Source organism: Chlamydotis macqueenii, chromosome 15 (assembly GCF_036417535.1).
Source record: "Chlamydotis macqueenii isolate bChlMac1 chromosome 15, bChlMac1.mat, whole genome shotgun sequence".
Lineage (NCBI taxonomy): Eukaryota > Metazoa > Chordata > Aves > Otidiformes > Otididae > Chlamydotis > Chlamydotis macqueenii.
Window position 1 is genome coordinate 15,527,484 of NC_141570.1, and position 17,425 is coordinate 15,544,908.

The 17,425-nt window shown below is 38.3% G+C and overlaps 1 protein-coding gene across 20 annotated transcripts in view; it reads left to right on the top strand.

Annotated features, from left to right (window-relative positions):
• Positions 1–17,425, top strand: part of RBFOX1 (RNA binding fox-1 homolog 1) — a 968,785-nt gene that overhangs the window by 305,326 nt on the left and 646,034 nt on the right. The window lies entirely within an intron of this gene.

Genomic DNA, 17,425 nt, shown 5'->3' on the forward strand with positions numbered 1-17,425 from the left:
CAGAGTAGTGATTGAAGCCAGAATGGAAGAGGCATTGTTTTTTCAAGTCATTCTGTCATAGCCAGTATCTTTCAAATTAGTACAAATTGCAGTTCGTAGGATTTCAGAAAATACTGTTTGCATCTTTTTTTCGCTGTTCCTAGACTTTGAAAAGTTACTGCTTCTGTCTCAGGAAGAAAATGAAAAGCACCGTGAGAGAACAAGTAGCTCTCTGCACAAATACAGAGCACCAGTTCTGCATGAGAAATAGCACTGAACTTTCCAGGAGGAGTGTTTTGAACAGGTCGAGTTGATAAGCACTCTAGAATCAATATTTCATGTTATTCTACTATACAAATATAACAGTGATAGTGGCAGCACTACAAGAGCTTGAAACAAGTCAATGTCCCAGGCAGTTAGCATGCAGCCTGCAGATCCAGGAGGCAGTTACCGCATCTCTTGCTGTTACTTGGTCCGGGTGCCGTGTGACTGAACGGTAACACCACCTTTGCTTATAGCATCTCTGGATAAGTCTTGCCAGCTTTATTCTGGAGCCACGCTGTGGAATTTCTATAGAAAGATTGGTGCTGGGTTTTTCTCTTTTTACATAAATTGCAGCAATGTTTTTAAAGGATTGATTTTAATTCGTTTAAATCAAAATTTGTGACTAATCTTGAACTAATAGACTAACTGCAAATGTGCTCAGGGAATTAACTCTGTTTCTCAGTCAGATCATCCTCACAATAAAGACTCTGGACATTTTCTGTAAAGAAGTTGAATACTCTTTGGCATGGATATTTCTAGGTTAGATGATGGAGCGATGGAAATACAGAGTAATGAATTAGCATGAAGTCAAAGAAGTTGGAGGAACATAACTGATGCTTATGCCTCTTATTGCATTTTTTTGACATTTAAAGTGGTTTGCAACTCTTCTCTTTAGAGCTAATGCCAGACAATCAGTCACCCTCGCACAGTTCTATGCCTAACCCTTAGTAATGCTGCTAGTAATTGGTGTGCAGCAGCAGAATTTAGAAATGAAATTAGCTCCCCAAAGTTTAAGTATGACTGTGATTGAAGTAGTAATGATAGAGTTCATGCAGGTATGTTTGCCATTTATCTAAATGTATCATTACTGATAGTGCTTTTTCATTAACGTTTTGTCATGCTTCTTCATGTCACCCTTATAGTGTCCTGTCAGATACCTGCAAATTAACTGGGCTTGTACTTGCCTCTAAGCCTTCCTCCCCAGCCATAATACCTTCTTTGGAATTAATTTGTGCAACATTTTATTTTTAAGGTCTCTGGGAATATCTCCAACATACTCAGAGGAAAGTGCTGTTCACACAATTGGGGAATAACTTTGGTTTTCTCATAAGCGAAGGCTTTTCCATACTTTATCAGAAAGGCAGGATATCAATATTTTAATTCAAAATTGGAAAAATTGGTTTCACCCACAAATGGAAGTGAACAGGATTAGAGTATCTTGCAGTCTAGCACTGTATAATACTTTGAATTCAAAATTAAGAAAGCTTCACCTCACCATGGATTTGATATCTTTAGTGTAAATGGGGAGACTCCTTTTAAAAAAATCTTATGTAAAAATACTGAAGGAGAAATAATTTGGTTGAAGATTCTGTGATAATCTGAAAATAAATTCATCAAACATAAGTTTAGGCAGATAGATTCAGATTTAAAAAAAAAAAAAATCCTTTATCTGTTTTCTGAATCTTTACAAGTACAACTTGATTCTTTCCATTTTGTGATGATTTTCTCTTGTTCTATTTACTTCTGCGTGCAGAGATCTTAAAGGGCTGTAGGACAGAAGATTTTCAAGATTAGCGAATCTGAAAGAATTTTTTAGAGAGATTTGTCAGCTCCATTCTGTATACCAATAAACCCAAGAATACTTTGGAATGAAGCAAGGTTATAACTGTTGAAATTATCTTGATATACTTTAAGGATGGATAAGTGCCTATGGTTTCTTGTTTTGTTTTGTTTTTGTTTTTTTTTAATAGTCTAGTTGCTCTGGAGAACTATATTGAGATCTGAAAAGGAAAAGCTTATATTTGTGTGTGTTTCACATTAATGGAGTATTTTTTCCCAAAATTTCATTAAAGGTAGGGAAAACATCCAGCAAGTTAAATGAGACAATGTATATAAATTCTTAGAAATGCTTGTTCTTAGAATTCCATCCAACTCTCTGCACTGACTTAATTTTAGAGCTCACAACTGAAACAGCTTAAAAAATAGCTTATGATTTAATCTCTTTCCAGCCACATATTAAAAGAGCAAAAATATTTACAGTGCCTCTACTTGTATACCAAGTGAATGGTAGAGACTTCCTAGCCTGGCTGGTATCTTTTGGGGATTTTTCCTCATGGGGAAGCTGAAATGCATAAATTCAAATGTGATTTTTAGAAGGCTATGACTCAAATAAGTGGTGCTTATTTGAGTCTCTGCAGCAAAAGAACTAGAGGGCTTCCAGTTTATTCTTTTTTTTAGTATAATAGCTCTCAATTTCAAGCATGTTCAGCAAACTCAACGTCGTTAGTAGACAAGACAACAGATTTCAAACAGGATTCTCTGTTCCTCAGAACACGGTAGAATATCACTTATCTGCACACATGGTTCTGCCCTTATGGCAACCATTGAATATTGGAGCCCGAAGGAGTTTAAAAAGCTGTAGCTTTGACGCAGTTTTAAAATCTTTGCATGTTTAGTATTTTAGCATTAAAACAGTGTGAATGAAAGATTTCCATGTGCGGTTTCGTGTAGGGAGACTGTAGTATGTGATTTCCTGTGCACCCTTATTTTGAAGTATTCTCTTTAATAACACTTTATTCATGACATGTTTTGGTTGCTTCATTGAATGAAGGTTATTCTTCCAGTGTTTTATGTTTGATTGTTAATGTACTAATTGATACGCCAGACAAGTCCAGTGAACTCAAGGACACAACCTCCTCTAGGTTTTGCCAGGCATCTGATTTATATCACTTTCCTGTAAATCGTAATAGTGATGCTTTAATCGATCAAAATCCACATGGGCATTTAGTGACAAAAGACAGTGTTTCTTAATTTTCAAGCAATGAAGTGTATAACTTTAAAAGGACGGTGTTTTGATTCTTTAACAATCCATTGCGTCTGCCATGGTGGCAGTGAGGCGGATGGGTGGTGAGCGTGGGACCGGCTCAGCTCTTTTCCGTGTCAGCAGGTGTAGCATGCCCTGCTCGTAGCGCTCTGGTGTATGTAGGTGTGAGCACACACCCTCTGTTGAAAGTTCTTAAAAAGAATAAATCAGTAATTAGATTTAGCTGTTAAATACTTGGGGGGTTTTAGCCATTAGTAATTTCCATGTCTTGTCTTTCTGTCTCTAGAGATACACTCTATTTAAATTGAGGGTAGTAGGATTTTTGGGGAGTGATATGGTGTTCTAATACCAAAGATCCAAAGTCAGGTGAGGGTTTTGAAAAAGCTATATCTGTGTTCCTTCATAACAATGTCGAGGTCTCTACAGCGATGTAAGCACTCTCTTACACTCTCAGATATCTTACTGTTAACTTTTCAAAATGCCAAAGTCTTGCCCTCCACTTTTTGGTTTTTGGCAGGATCTTGGACCTCCCTTCATAAATAAGTAGAAGTCAAGGTGTTGGGCTGATGCACAAAATTTAAGGCAGTGTTGAGGAGAAAAGGCAGGGAAGTCCATCTTGTACTACAGCTAGCCTCCAAGCAAGCTGCTGAAAAGAAGGGACATGTGTGCTGAAGTCTCAGAAAACCTGTGATTTGGCTTTTCTGTTTTGTTTATTTGTTTAAGGACTCTGTGCACAGTCTTTATTAGCACAGTCCATAAACTAGTTAACAAAAAAGTAACAGCAATAGTTTATCTGCTTGTAACAGTAAGGACAGCCTTGTCATAAAAGTTAGTCTTCCTAAGCAAACAAATTTTAATCTGTGGGTTCAGTATTCTTCAGCTGTTTAATAGTATTGCTCTTGTAATATCACTTCGTTTCTAACGAGATCATACCTTGCTCCCTCAGGCCATGTTAAAAAGGTCAGTCACTGAGTGGTATTTTAATTTAAATAAAGACTGAACGACAGACTGTTTTTGCTAGAATACTAAAAGATAACCTATTTAAATCTTCCTTTTAACGTCTGTTTAACTGTCTGTCTTTGAGGCTTTTTCTATAACCTTCACCATAATTTAAACATAATTTTTAATTCATTATTCACACCATTAAATGCTGAAACCTGTTTGTTTGGGTTTTTTTTCCTGCAGTTTATTTCTCTATTTTATGCATGTGTTGCATATTTTTTGTTTGGTTCTGTAATGATTTCTGATGTACTGAAATTTTAAGCAACAGTGCAGAGGAATGCTTATTTTGAAGGGGGGAAAACCCAGTGTGTGCACATGGAAATTACATGGACAACATTATTTAAGATAAAAAACCAAGGTGACAGGAGAAGGACAGGTCAAACTTTGGGCCTCTTACCTTGATAGTAGGTTATCCTGTAAGTGACACTGGTCTGGTGCTGCTGTGCGTGGGCTGATGATGGGCTGCTTTGAGTGTTTTAAATTTCTGAAGTGCTTCAACTTCACACAGCCATAACCACGGCAGCCCCACTGGCACCCTGACACCAGCTCTATTCTTGTTTTGGCTTTCCAATTTTCTTTTCTTGCTTAGTAATTGTGTTTCATGACTTCATGCAAAAGATGGAATGAACTCCAGATAGGTATGTTGTTATAGATTAGCCATAGTGATACCATGGTTTGTAGAGACTTGATATACTGCAGAAAAGCACCAAAAACTAATAACACTGAATAAAGAAAATAAATTAAGCCCTTCAATTGATTTATTTTCATGGCCAGGGACCAGTTTTTCAGTCTTCACTAAAGCTGATGAGCTGGCATCACGTTTGTTGTACCCGAGTAAGAATTGCACCCTTTTTAAGCAGCGTGAAGATACACAGATTATAATTGCTGCAAAACACATGCAAAATTATTTTTTTTAGTTGTCTGTCAAGATTCAATTACTTTATTAATATAAACTGCTTATGTACCTTTCCCCACTTGATTCAGTGGTCTTAAACATGGCACGTTCACAAACAGTACTGGTGGGCAAACAAAGAAAAAACCCAGTGTTCTGTTACTGTCCCTTTCCAGAATTTTTGTCTGACAGTCATTAGCAGTACAAACTAATTGATGAGCCTTTTAAGAAGAGTACAATGCAATATTAAGGAAAAAAAAAAGGTGCAGAAGGAAACAAGGTTAGGTCATAAGAGTGAAGTGACATGGGTGCAATATTTTACAGTGTTCCTGTGGATTTTTTTAAAGCAGGGGAGGGAAAGAAAGAGGTTCACAGAAGTGCAAAGCTTCACAAAGATCTGGGACCAGTTCCATAGCTGCCAGGAGCACAGATGCCACGTGACTCTCATGCCTTTGTCAGCTCTGGCACAGGGACCTGCAAATCAGCTGGACTCCCTCGCAGCTCACTGAGCCGTGGGCCGACATGTGCCTGTGGCTTTGCGTCCGGCTCGGTAGGGCCACTGCGGCAACTGCTGAGTAGGCAGGTGTGCCACATCCTTGCCGCCTTTCTGCTCCCTGTTCTGAACGGCGTCCAAGAAAATGTGATACAGGACAATGACGGCTTCAAGTGATGAACTCAACATACCACAGGTCCCCTGCCCTATTTGTGGCATTTAATAATAGAATTTCAGCTCAAAACATCAGTAGTGATATTTTCCTGTCCCTAAACATGCTTCAGGTAACTTTGCATATGCCACTAACCAGCCCAATAAGCATTATCAGCATTTCCATTAGCTTTTCATAATAATCCTAGGAAACTAATACTCCCCAGTGTGCTCTTCAGTTGATTGCCCGTTTCCCGAAGAAATGCCAGCATCACCTCTGCCATACATCGGGTTGCCAGGCCAAATTAATGGACTCCATAGCTGCATATTCAGTTAATGGAATCCATATATTCAGTCACCTAGTAAGACCTAGCTATGAAATTACTTCCCCTTACGTTGCTTTTTGAGAAGAGTTATGGTACCAGCGCTAAATTGGGATTAGGCTCTTTTATCCACAAGATATATGTATATTTTTTTTTCCCACTCATTTTTTTTTCCTCTCTTTATTTTTTTTCCTCCTTCTTTTCCCACCTTCACTTTCAATAGTTTGAAGATAGATGACAATTTGTGACAAGGTTAGATTTTTGTACTGCTTGTTGAAATTCTGCATTAGGCCATAATTTTAACAGCAGTAGTGAAGTAACAGTTTTCTAGTGTATCATTCTCAATTCAGTTTTGCAAACTACTGCCTTAATGTATGTGCTAAACAGACTACATGTCTTGGATAGCTGCTTGGGTGGGCTGGCTACGTTATCCTCTTCTTTTGCAATATTTCTTGTTGCTTTGAAAACTGGTGGTATGGTGTTGAAGCCCATACAGTTCAATTCTTCACAAGTTCTTCATGGCAAACATTTAAACTATGAAACATAGGTAGATGTGGGGTTGGCTAAATGTTGTATCAAGCTTTATGTGAAGAATCACGCTACTGGCTGCCTAGACAGAAAAAAAAATAAGAAAAAAGTCTTAGTACTATGTATATTTTGAGTCTATTTTAGTGTCATCAGTGTAAAAATAGTTCTATTGGTGTTGCTGAATGATACTTTACATATGCTTTTCTCAGTTTACACAAAAGCAATATTTGTGGAAAGCTTAAGATAAAAAATATCTCTGGATTCTTCAGAGGAATGAGACTCCTGTTTCCATTCCAAAAAACTAAGATAGATAGTCTGGAGCTTGCAAAGGGGCTCATTAAAATTAATTCTTCACAAATTTTTTGTGTATTGATGAGATGAGCTTTCTTATTAAAAAAAAGTGATTATGTTAAGACAGCTTCTTTGTTTTTCCAAGATTCAAAAGTTTTTGCTTGATAAATTATAGCTCCTGGGATTCTCAGCAGAGAATTTCAGCACTGGAGTCATTGTACATCCCGTTGATAGTGCACTAATTTGCTTTATTGTGTTTGACAAGTGAAGCTCGCTCTCCCTCGCAGAGCAGCCGTGTGGCACCAAGCCCTGAACCTGACGTAACACAACTCTCTGTCAGCTGGTCAGATTTCGCGTCAGAAATAGGCTTCCACTCTGCTACTGATCTGTACTACACATGGTTGTTAAATAATAAATAAAAATGATTACTTCAGAGCTGCGTATTTTAAAATGTTTCTTTAGGACTAAAGCTGTGCAGTGTGCTCAGCGTCAGTACTGAATCCCCCCAACGCCAAGGCCTGGAGAGCGACCTCAGGCTTCACCGCGTGCATAGGCCTTGCTTTGTGAGTCTCGGGTGTCTTATTTTGAGCAGATCTGAACATGTAGTCTCCGTTTCATCACTACTAGCCTCAAATGTACAAAAGTCACCTGGCAAGCCACAGAAAGGTGGAGTTTGAGACTGATTGTTACATCTTTTTATGTCTCTTCTGGTTTTTGAGCCGACACTGGTAAGCTCAGAATACCACCTCTCCCTGGCACTAGAAATGTTCCTTTTTCCGTGCTTTAGTCACAGAGCCTCTTCACTGCGCCGTTCCAGGCTGCTGTGCCAGACGTAGGGTGATCCTGCCAGGGCGGAGGAGCCAGCTTCACCGTGCTCTTGGGTGGCTGCAGCGTGGCTGGTTCTGGCCCTGCGTGGGCAGCCCCGAGCGTGCGGCGCTACGCTTGTCCTGGGACGGGGGCTCTGCGGCCCTGCCGAGACTCCTCCTGAAACAGCAACCCGCACGAACACGTAGGACTGAGCCTTGTTTCTATCCAGTCGTGTCGTGTCTTCTCGTGATCATTTGCACAAGCTGAGTTTCTTCTCATCCTCATGTGAGGACTTGTTTTTGTATGATATAGTTGAACCAGTCCTTATTGTGATCCAGAGGTGCAGAATTTTGCTGAAAAACAAAATTTCTGCTTTAGTCCAGATTTATTTTAATTTTTGTTGCAGTAAGGCTGTCTAAAAATTATAGCCTTTTGAGTGACTTAGGGCAAATTTAAAGTTAGTCTACCTGTGGCACGCAGATGCACTATTCAGATGTGTGGATGCTGTGGGCACCTTTATCAGTGCATTGATGAAGGCTTATGGGAATCTAACAGTTTTAAATGCGTATTTTAAAGTATTCCAGAGTACTTTAATGTATTATGCTCTTTGTTCTGAACAGCTGAAAAATAAAGCAAAGCAAAGAATTTTTTTTTTTTTTTAAATGAAAGATTAGTTTTACAGGATGCCTGTTACGATGTGAAATAAGAAAAGGTTTTCTTTAATGGGAAGTAGAAACACGATGACATCACCAGAATATATTGCAGAATGGGAAGAAAACCAGCTCTTGCTGAGCATACTGATAAGCAGTGCCGCTATGGTTTTCTCCTGTCGGGATGAAGAATGTATTTTATCTTTTTCTCATATTTTATTATATATACACACACAGAGGTATATAATGCAAAACAAGTTATTTCATCAAGAATGTCTGAAACTCCATGCCAGGCTGTAAACTGCTGAAATTTGTTCATTAAAAGTTCATGGTCTGTTGGCCTTTTTTTCCTTAAAGCATTGTATTAAGTACATTTGTTATCTCTGTTTTACATGAGAGATTGTTTAGCATATTTATTGTATGTAAGAGTGACATTGAGTGCAACAAAGACCTTTAGCACTTGCAGATGTCAGCAGAATGTGTTTGAAAATGTTGCTGTGCTCTCTAGTGGATGATGTAGTTGTGTCTAAGAAGTCAGTGTCATCAACAGTTACAAGTTTGTATCTCACTTAACTGAAAGATGTGCAGTAAGAGAAGTCAGACCCTCACCAGAAGAAGGGCTCTGCTGAGGTGTAGGACTGTATCTGTATGGAACAGCTCACAGGTTTTGGTACACATATTTCATTTTTGCCGTACTTGGGGAGAGTCTGTGTTGTGCAGCGGACTCTGATTTTCAGTGGTACAGGCAGCAAGAGGATCGTGTCCTCAGCCTATCTCAGATCATGAGAGGTGTCGGGTATTACATTACTTCTCCCTCCCTGCTTCCAAGGCAGTCTCTTTTTCTCTAAGCTGTTAAAGAGCAGATTTTAATGTACACTTACCTTGTCTTGGCCAATGTAGCCCAAAAGTTTACTTTTATTAGTTTTCTTTTAAGTGAAAACCTGTGATGAATTTAGTAAGATACTTTGGAATTACTGTATTTGCTTCTGTCATCCAAAGAAAGTCATGCTAGGTGCAGTATAAGATTGAAATAATTTTCTTTCCCAAAATCGGTTTGTTGTGATAGTATTTCTACTTCTGGCAGTCGCTGATTGGGATTCTCTTATTGGAATTGATAGTCTTGGCTCTGCTCTCTGCTTTCCTCTGTCTTGTGGTGTGAACACATCTGATGAGCCGTAGAGGTGGTCGCAATAAGGACTTACCTGGCACTTCTGTCCTTACTCTCGGTGAAAACTCAGCCGTGATGGATGTTATTTTTTCACTCTATTGAAGCACAGTGAGCAGTGTTTGCCAGGGAGTCTGAGCATTGTGGTTGCACTTTTTGTACTATTATTGTCTTTGCGATTAAGAAGTGAGCCTGTATTTGGCCCTTGTGTCTCCATTCTTAGTTTGGTCTATTCAAATCTTTATACTCTGATCTGTGTTCTTCAGTCTAAGCAATTATTTTCTAACTCTTTTCATGCTAGCTCAACAACTGTCACTGGTGGTATCGTGCAGACTTCCCCGATAGTTCAGTGGAAATTTACACTGTGACTTATACTGTCATTCCAATTGTTCTCTCGTTTTCTTGGCCTGTCAGTCATTCTGGATTGAAGGCATGTCATTTTTGCTTATTTGAGTCAATTCCAGCTGGATTAAATTTAGTGAGCTGCTTATTATTTGAAGATTTATATAATAGAATTGGCACAAGCTGAAAATGCCTTTCCTGTGAAAACTTCATTTCTAATGTTCTGGCATTGCTACCTAATAGATTAGCTTCTTTGTTGCGGGTTCCAGAAGAACTGTGTGTCAAGTTGCCTAGAGTATTGAATCTTTTCTCTAATAACCCAGATAATTGGAGCAGCAGATTTCTACAAAATAACGTCCTGTCTCATTTTGCAAGAACAGACCAATTGATTTCATTATTTATTGTAGCTGCTATCCCACCTTCTGTTGTCAAGTTCTCCACTGAAAAGCTGTGTAAACGTTTCCTCTTGCTCCAGTGAACGTTTTCACAGAATTCCTGACTTCTGCTTTCAGTTGGTGCTGCAGACATGTAGCCATCTACATTTCTCTCTCTTTGCTCACAGGGGTATGGATAGTAGTTTGGTTGTTATTGGGTTATTCCCATGAAAATTATTTCATATCTACTTGGATATGGTAAAAATTAGTCTATTTTGTGTAATTGCATGGGTCCCTATCAGTATATGGCATATGATTCATCAGGAGAATTATATCTTGCTGTATTCTCACAGCTCTCAGATTCTAGATTTGGAGTTGATTTAGAGCGCTGTCTTTTCAAGGCTTTGATGGGAAGAGGTTTCCCTTCATACACATGCCAGCCACTTATTGTTCCAGGTGATTCAGTTATGACTGTTTAAATATCTTTTTTTTTGCTGTCTTTCTATTCTGTAAATATACAAAAAACTACAATAGGAAATAAGACACACACTCTAGTTTTGCCTTTGATGTTGTTTTTCTTTTCCTTGATATTGGCATTTAGATAAGATTTAATTTCAGGTTTTATGCCAGATTTCAAGGTAAGGATGAGTTGTAATTTTACCTTTGCTGTTGCATGCTTTCATAATAACAGTATTAATTATATGTTTTCAATAAATACTGCACAGCTTTCCTGGTTAGAAAACCGTGCTCATAGAGTTTATTTGCTTGGGGTGATGTGTAGTTACAAGAAATGTAAACAAACACAAAAATGGAAGATTCTGTTCTCTTGAAATATTGGTTAGTCTTCTAAGGATGTAGATGGAGCCACCATCTAAAAAATCTTGAAAGGGTTGTTTTCAGAAATCTGCATAGTAGATGTGCCACTTCTGTGAGGAAGACATTTGTATCATCCAGAGCAGATGAAGTCACTGTGAGTGTTAGAATGGCAATAATAAAACTACCAGAGCAGAGTTGATGTGATGGTGAAATCTCTTCTCTAGATGTGTGTGTTAATAAAAACAGATGAATCTGTAAGTGATGTAGCGTTCCGAAAGTCATTCTACTCTGACTTCAAGTTTAATTAGTGAAATCATCCAAAACCCACAGTTCTCCGCATAATAAAAAAAAGATTTAATGTTGTGTGATGACTCATAAGAATACAGGAAATTGTCTTTTGTAAATGAAGTCTTACTCTTCCCATCTTACTAAAAGGTGATGCCGCTATTGTGAAAGCACTGGTAGTCAGAACCTTCCAACCTGTTTTTAAGCAACTGATCTAAACAACCTCCATAGAAAATACTACTGGCCATTGTTTTTGGCTTTGTAATTCAAATAAATTTGTCGCTTTTGTATGTTCCGAATAATCCCAATCAAGATGTGCTGTACCTGCTAGTCTGTTGAGGACATTAAATACGTGTATGTATATCAATATATATATAATGTTTATTCGGTGTGTCAGATGTTCAAGGGAGAGAGAAGTAATGAGAACTGTATAATACAGGACGTAGAATTGTAACAGTTTTCCTTTCCTTTCCATCTCTCTCCCCCGAGTTTTTTCTTACTGCAACATTAACTTAAGCCTAGCAATAGACTTGTGGGAACTTGCTCTCTTTACTGCTTGGTTCTCCCAACACCTGTCTTCACCCCATTTTAGTGCTCACCCCTCCTTAGTGCTGTATCTTTTACCTTTTGAGCTTGCTCCGTTAGGCTGTCTGGAAGTGAAAGCTGTCTGGAGTCTCGTTGCTTGTCCATTAACAAGTTCACACCTCAAAGTACTGTGAGTGTCCCCCACTTGCCACCATTTTCACTGTTCAAATCAAGTTACCTCCAAGTGAATCTTACCTGCTTAAGTCCAAACACACTAGCTTTACTATCTTGTCTTTCTCCTTGACTGATTGATACAGGCTCAGGTAAATGAATTTTAGTTCTTATATGGGAAGGCAGAAGAACGGATTGTGAGGAATGACATATTTAAATTCAGTTGAAACATCTGGTTTCTGCTGCTAGAGGTTCTAGATCAGTTAGACTTTGCAAATAATACATGGATGGTAGTGCCATTGTAATGTTGGAATTTGTGGCAAGAAATTTCTTTTGTACTCGTGATCTGACATGAATTGTTAACAGCAACAGAATGTGGAATTTTCAGCTCTGTGCTAAGCAAGCAGTGCTGCACCCACTTGTTTTCAGGGACGCAGCCTCCATGCATGTTGGACATTAGAGCCTGTCGGGGCAGGTGAGGAAAGGAGGCAGCAGCAGGGAGTGATATGGAATTGATGGAATAATGGTACAGGGTATTTGTTTAGAAAGCCCCAGCAAATATTTTCCTTTGGGAACATAAATATCACACATACGTAAATGTATTTAGATATATAAGGATAATCTCCTAAATGTCTTTGTTCTTTCTTTCTAACTTTCCACTAAAGGGAGATACAATGTACTTAACCTTTGAGTAATATTTTATTACAACATGAGATAAAGTTCACTTGCAGTTTTATTATTAGTGAAATTCTAATTCAGAATTTTATATCCACAAATTAACTTTATTCAGTTGAAGACAATGTGGAATATGTTGCCCTGACTTGTCTCCTGAATTTTGACTATTTTTCTTCTGTGTTGCTTAAAGCGTGAACACCATTTTATTTTCCAGGTAAAATTAGCACTTAAACTAAAACACTGTAAAAACACTATTATCTTCTGAATGATGGGATTGAGGGTTTTCTTGAAGAGGAGTGAAAGGATTAAAAGCCTTGAAATTATCTGAACCTCAGAACATACTAAAAGTTGGTGGCATTTGGTAGGAACAGTAATTGTACAATCAGGAGGGAAAAAAATAGTGCTACTAGAATGAAATAAGAGTGCTGACTTTTCACATGGTTTTAAAACGAAGTCTGATCTCTCTGGAAAAGCGTTTTGGTAGAAGTTAAGTGTCTGGAGCAGGGGCATGACCATATTATTGTCATGGAAGTGTAATTGGCGTTTCCTCATTTGGAAGAATGTCTTTCCTTTAGTGCCACCTCTAACTCCATGTGCTGGATTGGGCAGGAACAGCCAAACACTGCTTGGTATGCTGGCTATTTCAGAGTATGCGCCGCTCTTGTTCTCTGCATTTCCACAGACTTGACTGTTCTCTAGTGACCACTGCTGATTGTGCTGGGCAGAGAGGAGTAGAGTACACGGCTCGCTCTGGCACAGGCCAGCTCTTTATTAGCTCTGTAAATAATGTATAGAAGCTATACATATATATATATATATTTCCTCACTTTTGGACTGATACTTTTATTGCATTGCCAGGTTAAAGAGCTCTCACTGTACAAGTAATGAGTTCTTTCATTTTCTGCCACTTAGAGTGGGGGGAAGGATTCGTAGCCTTGATGCCCAAAAATCATACCCAAGGAATCAGAGTTAAGGTTTCTCTCGCGCAGACAGACCTCTGCATGCGCTGAGTGCTAGCGAGGAGCCTGGCAGCTGGGCGCACTCAGCATCTTGCTCTGTCGACCTGCTGACGTGTATCTGCCCAGTCTCAGGCCTTATCTGCCAGCTGCGTATCCAGGAGTTTGGCATCCTTAAAATACTTGGTCTGTTTTTTCCATATTATCATATATAAGAAATTCATACTTAATCAGATTCCTCAGGGCCAAATTTCTGGTACCCAATTTCAAAGTTTTGTTTGGGGTTATTTTCTTCAGTGCTACAGACACGGTTGTCACAGACGCAAGGGATGAGTGGCAAAAAAGTCACCATATAGTGATAGCAATGTGTGTTATCCATACTGCAGTTGCTGCCGAGTTACTGTGTGGGAGTGTGTGAGGCAGTGGGCGCTCTGTCCCCTTAACCCACCAAAAAATGTCCACTATAGCCAGGCACAGGGAGTGATGAAGCACCAGAATGCACAGTGTCCTCTTCCTTTTCCTGGTTTTCCATTTTGAAATTTATTTTTCACCCGGTTGGCAGCCTGCCATCTCTGACCTGGTGCAAGGCAGAAAAAGGCTGTTTTGTGAGCTTTACGTGGCTTTGTTTTAAGGGACAGCGTAGCATCAGTATGTTTTGATCTAGAGTTCGTGCTATTGAGACAGAGAAATGAGAAGGAAATACGCGATGAACTTTTCTTTGAGCTTTGAGAAATCACGTGTTCAGGAAAGTCATTACTGTGCCAGCTGAATTAGTGAAATAAAAGTGAAGACTTTTTATTTTCTAACAGCCCATTTTCGCAGTGGCTGTTTGAGGAGAACTATCACTTCAGTCACAAGGTCAGGAAGTTCATGTGTGAGTACATCAGGGTGCTTTAGTACACTGTGAAAGCCTTTAATGCTTTTTTGATTAATATTTTCCTTATTCTACAGTTAAGGGTGGAACATGTGCAGTCTTGCAACCATTAAATGCCAGAGTGCTTTGCTGTCTTAACAGCCCGCTTCTGAATTCTTCAAGGAGAATTACTTGAGGAATGGCTTAGAGTATGTTGTTGGTATTGTGAATATTGAAATTAACTCAAGCATATTGTGGTTTTTTGTGTGGTTAAAAATGATGTTTTGGTGGTTAAGACTTAAAAATGGGTAAGGCTGAGGTAGAGAAATTTTTTTTTGAGTTTTTACTTACCAAGATCTAGTGTTGTTTTCTATTCAGTTGTGCTTTGGAAGTATTAAAGCATTGGAATGAGAATTCTGCTCACTAAAAAAAACTTTTTTTTTTTAAATTGTTACACGTAACAGATTAAAAAGTAAATCAAGCTTGGGGTGGGTTGTTGGTTTTTTTTTTTTTTAATGAAAACCCAAATAAAAAATGGTCACAGAGAAAACTTCAAAAATTATGACTATCTGCACTTCAAGTGACCTCATTACAATTTACAGTTGTTCAGCAGGAAAAAAATAATTCCCAAAGTTCTGAAATTCTGATTTATTTTTAAAAGGAATCCACAAAACAAACAGAAGCCCATCTATGCATTTTTCTTCCTGGCATACTTCTGCTACTCCGTAATGAAAAAGACATAAAGATGATCTGAACCAAGAGTTTAACCAGAAGTAAAAATACAGAGATGCATCTTGGCCCTCTACTACTTCAGGCTGTATTTTCTTTTGGAAAAATCTTTCACGTGCCAGTGCACTATCAGAGAGAGATAATAATCTGTTGAGTAGGAGCAATGAAGTAAGACTCTCAGTGAATAAATTTGCTCAAAATGCAAGCAAGTTAAATAACTTGTTGTCTGGGGCAGCTGTTCAGTTACATATACATTGTTCAAATAATTTCTAAGCTTATACTGTTCACAAGTGTTTGGATTTGAGTATAGCATACCAGGAATTAAATGTCATTTATATGTTTTTACAGGAATTTATGATTGGGAAAGTAATTGAATTTTACTTAAAAATTTTATTCTGAAAGTCATACTAAATCTGCTTAAAATTAAGTGTGTCCTATTAATGCCAAGCTCAGGATAACAATCATGCTTATAGGAGAATTCTATTTTAAAACCAAAGCTAACCAAAAAGCATTTTTATCAGCAGAATACTGAGCTTAAAGGCTGATTTAAAAATCTAAACTTTTTTTAATAATTCAAAAGAGAAAACATCACTATTTTGTTCATTGTGAACTTTCCATTATATATTGCATTGTCTGTTGTAATGCCATACCTTGATGTAGTCAAATAGGTACTATGTAGTTCAGCTAAAAATACATAGTAAATATTGACTCCTGAGAAGCTTCTACTTCTCAAATAAGTCTTTAATGACCTAGATATTTTGATTTTTTTTTTTTTTTTTTTGCCACATTATATGATGTTGGCAGTAGCAAGAAATGTCTCCCTGAATAGTGGCGTAATTTACTTTAAACTTTTGTGTTTATCAGAATTAGAAATATTTAGCCGCCTTAGTGGTTTATCCATTTTCCAGAATCTTTTACTGATATTTTACATGCAAAGACTGTGCTGTATGTAAGCTGTGCCATGGGTGTTTTTTATACCCAGCTTGTAAAGAAGCTTGTCTGGAAATCTCCAGATTTAGTAGGTGGCTTGGAGTGCCATTGCATCCAGTTCTTATTTATCTCCCTTACAGAGTAATTTCTTGGAAAATATTTGCAAGTTGCAAAATTATATATGTGAGTAGATAAGCTTTTGGGTGATTAGATGTATATTTTAGTTATACATTTAATTATGCTTTGTTATGAACTATTTACAGTGATTCTCACAGGAGGGCAAGAGGAGAAAGGGAGGGCAAATGGAGTTGAATGTGGTGTAAAACCAAGGGAAATCTGATATTAAAGATTCACCAATGAATCTTTGCAGACTTTATGCAAATCCAATGGGTATTTTGTGAAAGCGTTAATGAGTGTCACATCCTGATTGCTTCAGATTTCCCCTTCTGTTTCCAACCATACCAAATCCAATTGAAACTGCTAAAAATAACGACAGAAGTCCACAGCAGTTTGTCAGAAAAAGTGTTAAATTTGTTTGTAAAATACTGTGCCCTAATTGTTCTTGGAAACATTATATATAGGAGGTGATATGAAATACATTTTATACACTCCCTGGTGGATTACAAACTTAACACTGGTCTCCTTAAGTCCTTCCAAGGGACCATCTATTTTGGAGATATGTTTTGCATCTCGTTAAGGAGGAAGCTGAATCACTGAGCTGCCCGGGCACTGAGGCTCCTATTGGGAGTCCCCTTGTTGCCCTTTTTGCCGCAGTGTATGCCAGTCCTTTTGCTTTGGGTGAGGCGTGGCTAGTGACGTATGAAGTGACTCCAAACTCATTGATTTGGTTAATCTCAAAAATTGCAAATGCAAAGTAAAAAAAATTAATTACTATATTTCCTTGTACTCAACAGTTATTTTGAGGGTTTTGGGCACTTCAGCCAGCCCACTTGCTGATCTTCCTGTTATCTTTGGGTTTTTTTTTCTGTGGGCAGTCTGCCCTCTGAACCGATGTCCTAGCTTTTGCTGGTTTTAAGTTTTTGAAATGGTTTCACGTCCCTACTTGATCAGGCAAACGCATTCTGTCTTTAGAATTGGGCCAAGAAAGCCCTTGCAACTTGTGAAGAGATCTTCAGTGTGTGAACGTGGCGGGGAGGGAGATTTTTGTAACACCACTTTGGGATGCCGCTGGTAGGAAGGCATCTGGATGTGATAGCAGGCAGGTGGCTGCGTGTCTCTTATTGGGCCTGTCTTTATCTGCCAGCTTGCTGTATGCCATTAATGTAATTCTGAATGCCTGCTTACATGACAAGTCGTGACCATAATGACACTGTTTATTTCTAGATACGTAGTGGCATTGTTCATTTGCACATTAAAGGAAACTTTGCTGGAAGACGACAA